Below are 11,524 nucleotides of genomic sequence, written 5' to 3'. Positions count from 1 at the left end.
TTACAACATTCATAAAATCTAGTAACATACAAAAATCGGTGTCTATATGGTCATGAAGTACGATTTGTGAAATTTCTGCACGGTCTAGGTGTAGTATACATCGTTTTTTATTTTGTCCTAGGCCTATAGGTTTAATAAGAATTATATATTCAGAAACGCGAAGTTCAAATCACCTAAGAGTTAGGCGAGGAGAAGCATACCGAACTATTTATACCTTCACAAGTTGCCTCTAACAAGATCCTAAGTAAATCTCACGAGATGAAACAGAATACAGTAATGGATAATGATTGAGACTGATAATACAAAAGTTATAGGTTAAGTAAATGGTACAACACTATAATCAGATAACACCGTTACGTATAAATCTTGTATACACAAGGCAATGTGAAAAATAAAACAGAAATTCTAGCAAAACTATTAAAAATAAATAAAATTTCTTGAAAAAGACGTCATTATTTTCTTGCAATAATATATTAAAGCAAATTCATAATGAAAGGGAAACTTATTGGAATATATCGTTTTTTACAATACATACATACATACATACATATATATATATATATATATATATATATATATATATATGAATATATATATATATATATGTATATATATATATATATATATATATATATATATATATATATATATAGATATAGATCTATATATATATATATATATATATATATATATATATATTTATATATATATATATATATATATATATATATATATATAAATATACCTATATATATATATATATATATATATATATATATATATAGGTATATATATATATATATATATATATATATATGTATATATTTATATACATCTATATATATCTATATATCGACATATATATATATATATATATATATATATATATATATATAGTTATATATATATATATATATATATATATATATATATATAGATAGATAGATAGATAGATAGGCCAGGAAACCAGCCTCCCGTTGAGTTACTAGTTCTAGAGCAGGGGTTCTCAACCTTCTTAGCCCATGCTCCCCTTTCACCAATTGTTATGATGCCCCCCCCCCCTCCCCCTTATCGTCTTTTCCAAGATTTTCTTTCTCAAAAAGTGCACTAGAAATAATATGCAAGTATGACTAAAAATCCTTTCATTTTTTGTTTTTCAAAATATATTATACATTTACCAACATTACCTATGTATATCTAGAGCAACATGGAAACAAATACTCAAAATCGTACTATGTTATCAGTTATTTCAGTGAATATACTTAAAACGATGCAACCATCAATGAAATTTAAAGGGAGAATCTTCATGACATTGAACCTAATTGATTGTTAATGCAACTAAATTCAACATAGACTTTGATATGCTTGTTAATTCTGATATTTTCATTTATGAACCGACCGTTCCGACTCTATGTCGGCTTTCTTTTCAGTTTTGACCTATGACACAAACGTAACATAATTCACCCAACTAATGAATTACCAGCCAGGGCCTATAAGTAATTGAATTTGCTCCAATATCCTTATCGCCAGTCAATGCCTATTAGGGCAAGGGCGATAACCCCGGGGTCCCGCCATTAGGGGTAGTCGAAACCTTCGGACAGACACAGTGATCTTTGGGAGAAGAAGGTTTCACCACCAAGTACCCCTAGGAGTTGCCTGTTAGTATATTTCATTACAGTCATTGTCATCCTTTTTATCTGATAATAAGAGTCAGTGATTAACTGTTGAACTACAGAAGACATTTCCCTGCTGAATGGTAATGTCAGTTGCAAAAATCATTCATTTATATATATATATATATATATATATATATATATATATATATATATATATATATATATATATATATATAATCGTAGAAGCATCTGCGGCAACGTGGTATAAATTTTCACCCTTGAGGGCTTTAGGCATGCCCCAAGTGCATAAGCACTGGATAATGGGATTTCTAAATTAACTCCGTAGTTTTATAGCGTTATATCGAAAGTTATCAGGATTTCTTTTGATGAAAAAACAAAGAAATTTAGCATCTTATTATTAAACAAAATTTAGACACAGTATAGTGTGAAAAAAGAAATCCAAGTTATATGCACGTTTAAGTAAATAGAGGGACCTATATATAAAAAAAAACAAGGAAATATACTTTCCTGCTTGTGATTTAATAAATTGAGTTGTTTGAATATCTAGATGGTTGTAGCCTGAATATGATTTTCCATTAATTAGGTTTCATTGTCATGAACTTTATAAATAGTGTACGGTTTACCACGATTTATAATCTTCTCTAGTAAGAATATGTCAAAAATGTTTCGTTGAATCTTACTCTCGCCTATCAGAATATATATCACATAGAAAGATATACACTACATCTACACTAGGGGAAGGACCTGAGCTAATATATTGCAATATTATGTTCTTATCAGCTGACCTTTCCCATTTCAAAAAATTTGAACCTTATCTTTGAAATTCAGCTGAAATATTTCTCCAATATTCATATAAGAGATTCTTTATGAATCTCCGTAAATAGAAGTGTTAAAATCATTTACATTAAAGAACATTGTAAGTTTTGGGGGAAATTGAATTATATTCCAGTTTTTACTCTATTCGGAATCTGCAATAAAGATACACGCTTGAATTGCCTAAAGTGTGAAAAAAAAGGCTCCATAAAATATGTAGCATTACATTACACTAGCCTCGAGGGTCAGTAAGTAGTTGATTCGAAAGAACATTTATAGTCCTTGACTAACTTCCACATAAAACTTCCTCACTTCAATATTAGGAGAATTTGTTTGGATTGAGATGGCAGAATGAAGTCTCTTTTGTACGTCCATTGCCGACCGGAAAACCCTCACAATAAGCATTCTATACATGCATACATATAAAACACACACAATCACACACAAACAGCCACAGACACACACACACACACACACACACACACACACACACACACACATATATATATATATATATATATATATATATATATATATATATATATATATATATATATATATATATATATATATATATATATATCTATATATATATATATATATATATATATATATATATATATATATATATATATATATATATATAGATATATATATATATATAGATATATATATCAAAGCAATGTCGTGCTCAAATAGAAATATATTTCTACCTCATACTTGGGATCGAGCTCTATCCCCTTCTAATGAAAGGCCAGGTCGCATCCAACCATTTCACTAGAAGCCAAAAAAGAAGTTGGAACCTAACTGCTAATCTGCAGTTCAGGATTTACCTGTAGAGACATCAGTCTTTTACCAGCGAGTTTTCTCCGACTTGCCGGCCCACCAGGTGACACAATTGATAGTAATACATTCAAATTAACCGTAATGAGTCAATATGGATAAATATCAACACAATATCGGGCTCAAATAGAAATAAATTTCTACATCATACTTGGGATCGAGCCCTATCCTCTTCTAATTAAAGGCCATGTCCCATCCAACCATTCCACCTGAAGCCATAAAAGAAGTCGGAACCTAACTGCTAATATGCAGTTCAGGATTTACTTGGCCAAACTTCAGTCTCTTACCAGCGAGTTTTCCTCGACTTCCCGGCCCAACAGGTGACAAAATTGATAGTAATTCATTCAAATTACCCCTAATTAGTCAATATTGATAGATATAAACACAATATCGTGCTCAAATATAAATAAATTTCTACCTCATACATGGGATCGAACCCTAGTCCTAACGCTATATATATATATATATATATATATATATATATATATATATATATATATATATATATATATATATATATATATACATATATATATATATATATATATATATATATATATATATATAGATATATATATATAAATATGCACACACACACACGCACACACACACACACACACACATATATATATATATATATATATATATATATATATATATATATATATATATATATATATATATATATATGTATGTATATATATATTTATATAAATATATATATATATATATATATATATATATATATATATATATATATATATATATATATATATATATGCGTGTGTTTGTGTATGAAGGTTTATGTGTATATATATTGTAGTTATTAGGTGTATCATATCCATTTTAACCAATCACCATTTTTTCTTGATCCTCAGCAGAACATTATGATCACCCTAATGAGATTTTATAGTTTCATTTATCAATATTCGCTTGATATGTTACACTTTTCTTTATAAGGATATAGAGAAATCAGATAAACCGAATTCTTATGATATTTAATGAAGTCCGTTATCAATAAACCTCTCCATTTAACTATGATAATAGATTATTTTGTATTAATTTCAAGGTTTATCTCAAGAGAATAGTGTTTTGGCAGTTTTAATGTTAATAGGATGCGTTAAACTTGACCTTCAACTCGCAAGTTTTGCTAGCCTTTTAATCTTTGGAAATGAGGAACAATGTTGGTTCTGAACTGAAAGGCTCAAAGAACAGGGTAAAATGTTGCTCACATATATCAACATTATTTTGCAGTCATTGATAAGCGTAACCGACAAATACGATAAATTCTATGTAGTCTTCCTAATATGCTGATAGATGAAATTCTACCCATGCAATTTAAGAGAAAAAAGTTTCTTCGTCTATAATATTTCCGTTAGAATATAACAATATTATTCTTATGGAAAAATAATCGTCACCAAATCCGTATGTTAAAGATTATGATTTCTATATAAGAGACAAATATTTTTATTTATTACAAATGGCTTTTCCCAGGCAAATCAAAGTAACAAAAAAAAAAAAAAAAAAAAAAAAAATAGCACGAGGAACAGAAACCTTGCCAAGAATTTAAAGAGTATCATGGAATCTGGAACAGTTTTAAACTTCCAAACAAAAGAAACGCAGTAAATTTCATAAGCAAACGTGTGAGACTGATAAACCTCTCAATGTTTTTTAGGAAGAATCAGTGGTCGTCGGATTTTCCTTTTATAAAGCTAGCTTTTTTAAGTTTTTTTTTTTATATTTGGTGAAAATTACAGATTTTTTGGCGAGAGGAATATTCTGATTCTTTTTTTGTACATAATAGTATATAAAGCCGATGAGGGAAACTTATATACATAGTCCAATAGTTCTCTGATCATTTGGGGATAATACGAATGAAAAATTATCAGTGATGTAAATATGACTGTTTTACAATTCAATTAAGTATGAAAAATATTTTTTTTTTTGTGCTATGTATGTGAAAAACTTTGCTGTATTTTTTTTTGTTTTCGTAAAAAATAAATCTTATATATATATTATCTTATATGTATCGCAAAAACATTACCTATTAAAAAATTACTACAGATCATAAATATCCTTAAAATTAACATATATTTAGGAAATAAATTCCTTATAAAAATTTTGAATGGTGATCTAAAATTTATATTGATTTATTAAGAATGAACCATGTTTCATGATATATATTACGTTTGCAGTTTTTAATTACGCTCGAAGTTAGAAAAACTAAGTTATATTCACCAAACGGTGTGAAATAAGAAGGCCTATAAGGTACAAGATAAGAGGATATACAGCAGTCACGCATTCCTTTTACTTAATGATAAGAAAGAGGAAAATCTTATAGACACTCTGTTCAAAGGGAGAATGCTGGATGCTCTGGCAATTAGCTAGATGACAAAAATGTTTATATATATATATATATATATATATATATATATATATATATATATATATATATATATATATATATATATATATATATATATATATATATATATATATGTATATATATATATATATATATATATATATATATATATATATATATATATATATATATATATATAGGAATCAAATTATTTTACAATTACTCTAATATGACTTTAAATGACCAGATCTTCATCTCGTTTGCAAAATGAATTGCGGAGTACATCAATCAGATGACAAAAAACTCACTCATCATATATTTTTAATCAGAATTCTGATTATTTTTGTTTAGGATTTTGTAATGTTTCTTTTTTTTTATTTGTATATCCGAAGAAATTAAGAACTTTTGACATGAGTCTTATGACTTTTATATAGGCGAAACTATCACTGACAAGAATAAATTTTTCAGAGCAATTTTGAGATTATATTTAAATTAAGAAATATGTTATTTTTAATACGGATTAATACTATTATTATAATTTGTGTAATTTTTATTCTAAAAAAAACCCTCTTTTTACTTATTTTATTAATTGGTTAATGCTAGGCTATAACCCTAGTTGGAAAAACAGGATGCTGTAAGTAAGAGGGTTAAATAATATCAGTTATAGATATCAATACAGTGATTGAAAAATAAATATGTTTGAAGTCAAGAGCAGGCTGCGTATAATTTCCAACACATTTTAGAATCCATTCGGCGCTTTCCTGACTTACGCAACGTGCCCACATTTAATTAATCATTTTCCTTCCATGAAACCTCTAATGAATTACCCCTAGGTATTATAAATTTAACGGTTTGATGTTAAAGAAAAAAAAGTTGACCAAATAAACGCTTTCTTTAACAGACATATTTTCAAGTGAGATTTTCTTAATTGTGAAAAGTTATAATTTTGTTATGTTTCGAGGTTCAATAAAAAAAAAGGGCACCTGAAACAAAACTTGAATAAGAGACACGAATATGAACGAAAAATAAAATATTTATCAAAAGATATCTCCATCTCAAATTTTATGACTATAATGTTCAGTGTATCAATATTATTATTATTATTATTATTATTATTATTATTATTATTATTATTATTATTATTATTATTATTATTATTATTATTATTATTATTATTGTACGCGACCTGTCAGAAATATCAGCTAGATATTTAGCTAGACATGCATAAAAACGTAGAACCCTTTAGCCAGGGTATCACTACTCCCTCTCTTTACTACCCTAGTATTATTATTATTATTATTATTATTATTATTATTATTATTATTATTATTATTATTATTATTATTATTATTATTATTAGTGATAGTGTTTTCATCTGTTTCCTTACATAAATGTTATTATTGTTTGTGTGGGAAGTCAAGATCCATCTAATAGAGTATGTATGGGAAATATATTGAAACAATGGTAATGCTATTCAGTAGGATCACTACGTCCTTAGCAGTAGGCAAAACGTGTGTATTTAAACGGAAAAGTTAATACTGATTAATGAAGTTGGATGAATCTATCATAATAATGTGTATTAAGTCACCATGATTGCATGCTATGAACAAAAAAGATATCTGGTGTTTGTTCAAGGCTTTAGAATTAGATTCTTCACTGAGAAAGGAAATGTTCTTCTTAACCCTTTACAGTCAACGTGCCCATTTTGGGAAGATTACTTTCATTTGTATCACCAGCTTAATTTGTTGATAAAAGAGTTTTATTTTTATATCTATAATAATTGATATATAATTATATATTATAAATATATATTCCAAGAAAATTCAAGTTTTACTTATTTTCTTTTTACTCATGCTCTTTTGCTTTATTTTTTTCTAAATATGACACAAGAAAACAATTAGGTTTTTTATTATGAGTACAAAAGTTATTTTTACTTTTTTATTCACCCTATATTCCTGAAGTACTTATTATTTGATAATATATTACTCTTATAATATTGAATATTACCATAATAGTTATGTGAATGATTTATTGAAATGTTCCAAAGATGGGAACGTTGGACACTTGGGCATACTGTATACCCTGATTTAACCAACATCCTGCACGAACATGTTGAGCCACTCTCTACTGAAGTTGTCACAACAAGTATCACTCTGTTCATGTCTCTGCCTTAGAGGATAATTAGTTTGAGTTTTGTGTTTGCTGTGGGAGCACCACGGATGAGGAGTGTCATCATAGATCTAATCCACTCAGCCTGGTAGCCCGAAGTTGAAGATCATCGGTAGTGTGCAGCCAATATTTTAGCAACCTTGCAAAGCTATTCTCTCAGTGAGGAGGTACTGGACAGACTCCAGGCATGAAGCCGAAGTAAAGTTATGGCTTTATGAAAGATGTTTTTATGTAGCTCTGTAGATAATGTCGTGGAGAGAGTTTTCTCGGGAACTCCGTAGGTAGTTGGAGAAGGTCTGGGAACTATTACGCCGGATGTCATAGTGGGGTTCTCATAGTTATCGACTGGATCTCACTTATTCTGGCCTAGTTGAGGGATCCTCTCTCCAGACAGAATGGAGGAAAGGCGCACACCTTGATGTTGTCCCACCAATGGTGCCTACCCGAGAGCCTCGGGATCCGGGACTATGGAACAGAATGTGGGAGCCTGAAGTTCAGGGATGTTGCTACCCCATCCCACAAAGCTGGGAATATCACAGGCTTATAGGAACACCAAGTTGACCCATGTTCATCTCAGTGTCTCTACTGCTAGAAGGGCCCAGTGTTACGAACAGGTAGCTCCTTTTTCGTTTATCTTATGCCCTATGGTGGTGTAAACTCTCTCCAGCACTACCGAGTAACCCGACAGGAACTGCTAGAATAGTTTGACGGCTAGGAAAGCAGTCTTCCTCTCTGGGAGATTTATGTGCTGGTACCTTCCTGACTCGGACCACTGGCCGAAGATGGTATGTTGTCGAGGGTGACCCCTCCCCATTTTTTTTTCGATACATCCGCCTAAGGAATCTGTCTAAGTGGGGGGAGGACAAGAAGATCGACTCCCTTGCTGAGGCTCTCGTCTACCAGCCACCTCCCGAGGTCTGCCTGTACCCCTGTTCTATCCAGACTAGGGAATCCGGGGAAATTTTTGCCGGATTTCCACCGGATTCGAGCCTCAACTTCCGAAACCGAATCCTGAGGCTCCTGTATGGAGCTAGACCAGTCAGCATTGATAGGACTATGGAACAAACAGCGGAAGGCTGGTAGATCTTTCCATCTGGTGGGGAGATTCTCTACATGTCGATGGTCATACCCAGTTATATCCACTTTCGGCGGGGAGCAGATTGCCTTCGCGAGGATTACCATGCTCCTCCAATCTTGGCCAAGTCTTAGACGTCTGTTTCAGAGGTGAGGCAGAGTAGCCAATGAACCTGCTATGATCCGACGATCGTCTATTCCTCTTGGGAGACAAATATCTATTGTCTCTGCCCAGGATGAGACTAGGGTAACACTGTCGTGCAATGTGTATGCCTGAGGGGTAACGTTCTTGACTGGTATTCGCCAGACTGGGGTTCGTGTCCCACTCAAACTTGTTAGTTCCTTTTGTCACTGCAACCTCACCATCCTTGTGAGCTAGGGATGGGGGTTTGGGAGAAGCTATAGGTCTACCTGCTGAGTCATCACCAGCCTTTGCCTGGCCCTCCCTGGTCACAGCTTGGATGTCGATGGGGTTTGGGCGGAAATCAAATGTAATAAATGTGTCAACTTACAGGCCAAGGCTGCAGTCAAAGAAATGGTGGTGGAATATATTTTCGCAACTACAGAATCTCTCCATTGTAGCTGCCTACAGATTCTGTTAGCATGGGAATCTTGACTCACATGTGGCCCATGAAGATTTCAGACATGAAATAGCAGAAATGCTGGGTAATTCCAGACATCTAGAAACAGACTAGGAGGGCCAACATCACTAGTACCATGGGCAGTACGATATGATAAGGTGAATCGCTTTTTGGAGCAATGATCTCAAGGAAGGTGTTATGTCTGCAATAAAGATACACGCTTGAATTGTCTAAAGTGTGAAAAAAAGGCTCCATAAAATGTATAGCATTACATTCCACTAGAAGTGAGTCCAATGTCTGTAAGAAGTTGGATGTTTCTCAAAGAATAAAAGATTACAGGACCTTTGTCATCACATTTAATGTAATATATATATTTATATTTACTCCAACAATTACCATTTATTTAATTATTTTCTTGAAAAAAAAGAATTTTCTGATTCTGTTTGAATGTTGTTCCCTTAAGTGTCCAACTTTCCCGTCTTGGGAAGACACCAAATTAATAAAGTAAATAAAACTTATATTTTTGGTGTTTTATTATCGTATAATATCAAGCATTCAAGACCTATTTTTATAGGGTAGCTTCTTAGAAAATTTTTTAAATATTACATTACGTTTAGTCTGCTTCTACAGAAACATGCATTAGTAAAGAAAATAAGCTTTAGATATGAAATAAATTTTTCTCCTACTCTATTTATTGAAGAAGTTACAAAGAAAATAAATTATGCTATTAACATTCCCTGTGATCATGATGACCAAGCTGAGTGTGTTAACTATCTTATGAGAGTGAGTATAAGTGAATATGATACCATGTGCCCACCGATGGAAAATACTATAACTGTAAGAGACCAATCTCCTTTGTTTGATGGAGAGACTTTGGAAAATAAAAGGGAAAAAAAGACTTAAAGAAACAAAGTGGAATAGGATAAAAACTGAAAGTACTTTGGTAGAATACAAATCTGATGCATGTCAATATAACTACCTACTAAGAAGGAAAAAAAGTGAATGATATAAGAGAAAGATCCTCGAAGCAGCAACAGACATAAATAAGATATATCGTCTCCTGAATGGTATAATGTGAAATGTAAAAGAAAATAAGCTACGTGGTGGATACAGTGGCAAGGAACTAGCAAATAATTTTCTGGTATTCTTTAGAAACAAAATTGAAAATGTAACCCGGTCATTCGTAAATACTCAACATCGGATTAATGACACACAAAGCACACAGACAAAATTAATACGATTTAACAACATAACACAAAATGACATCACCAGAATAATCAAGAGAGCAAAGAAAACAAACTGCGCGATCGATCCTATGCCAATATCTGAAGTAATTGGATAGAGAAACTTTTCTAGTCTAGCCAAAATAACAATGAGAATAGCAAATACAAGCATTAATAAATGTAAGTTTCCTAAATCTGAGAAAATGGCTATGTTTTATCTCAAAATTGCTTGAATACGTGATTCTTGAATTAGTAGTCAGCCACTTACAAGTAATAGAAGCTTTGCCGGACAACCAATCTGCTTACAGAAAACAATACTCTACGGAGACAGTCATCTGCTCTGTTGTAAATGATATGCTAGAAATGATGGATGAAAAAAAATTTTGTCTCTTAATTCTGCTCGATCTCAGTGTTGCTTTTGATAGTGGTACATGAACTGCTACTAAATGATCTACGGTCCATCGGCGTTGAAGATCAAGCCTTCGAATACCTAAAAGACTACTTAGTTGGTAGAAATTACTGAGTACAAATTGGGAACTGTGATTCATCATAAGAACCCTTAAAGAAACGGGTACCCCAGGAGAGTGTACTTGGCCCAATTTTATTCTGCATCTATACTATTGGTGTATCGAGAATACTACAGAGGCCTGGCGTAAAGTCTAAACTATTAGCAGAAGACAAACAATTTTACTTCTCCATAAATGATATAGATGACACTACTGAAACTCTAAACCGAATCCTTGATGGTGTTAGAGAATGGATGACATTTACACCACTAAAATTAAATGAGAACAAAACTGAATTCACGGTGGTGGGCAA

This window comes from Palaemon carinicauda, chromosome 23 (genome assembly GCF_036898095.1).
Source record: "Palaemon carinicauda isolate YSFRI2023 chromosome 23, ASM3689809v2, whole genome shotgun sequence".
Taxonomy (NCBI): domain Eukaryota; kingdom Metazoa; phylum Arthropoda; class Malacostraca; order Decapoda; family Palaemonidae; genus Palaemon; species Palaemon carinicauda.
The sequence above is the reverse complement of the archived record's forward strand: the minus strand, read 5'-3'. Positions refer to the sequence as shown.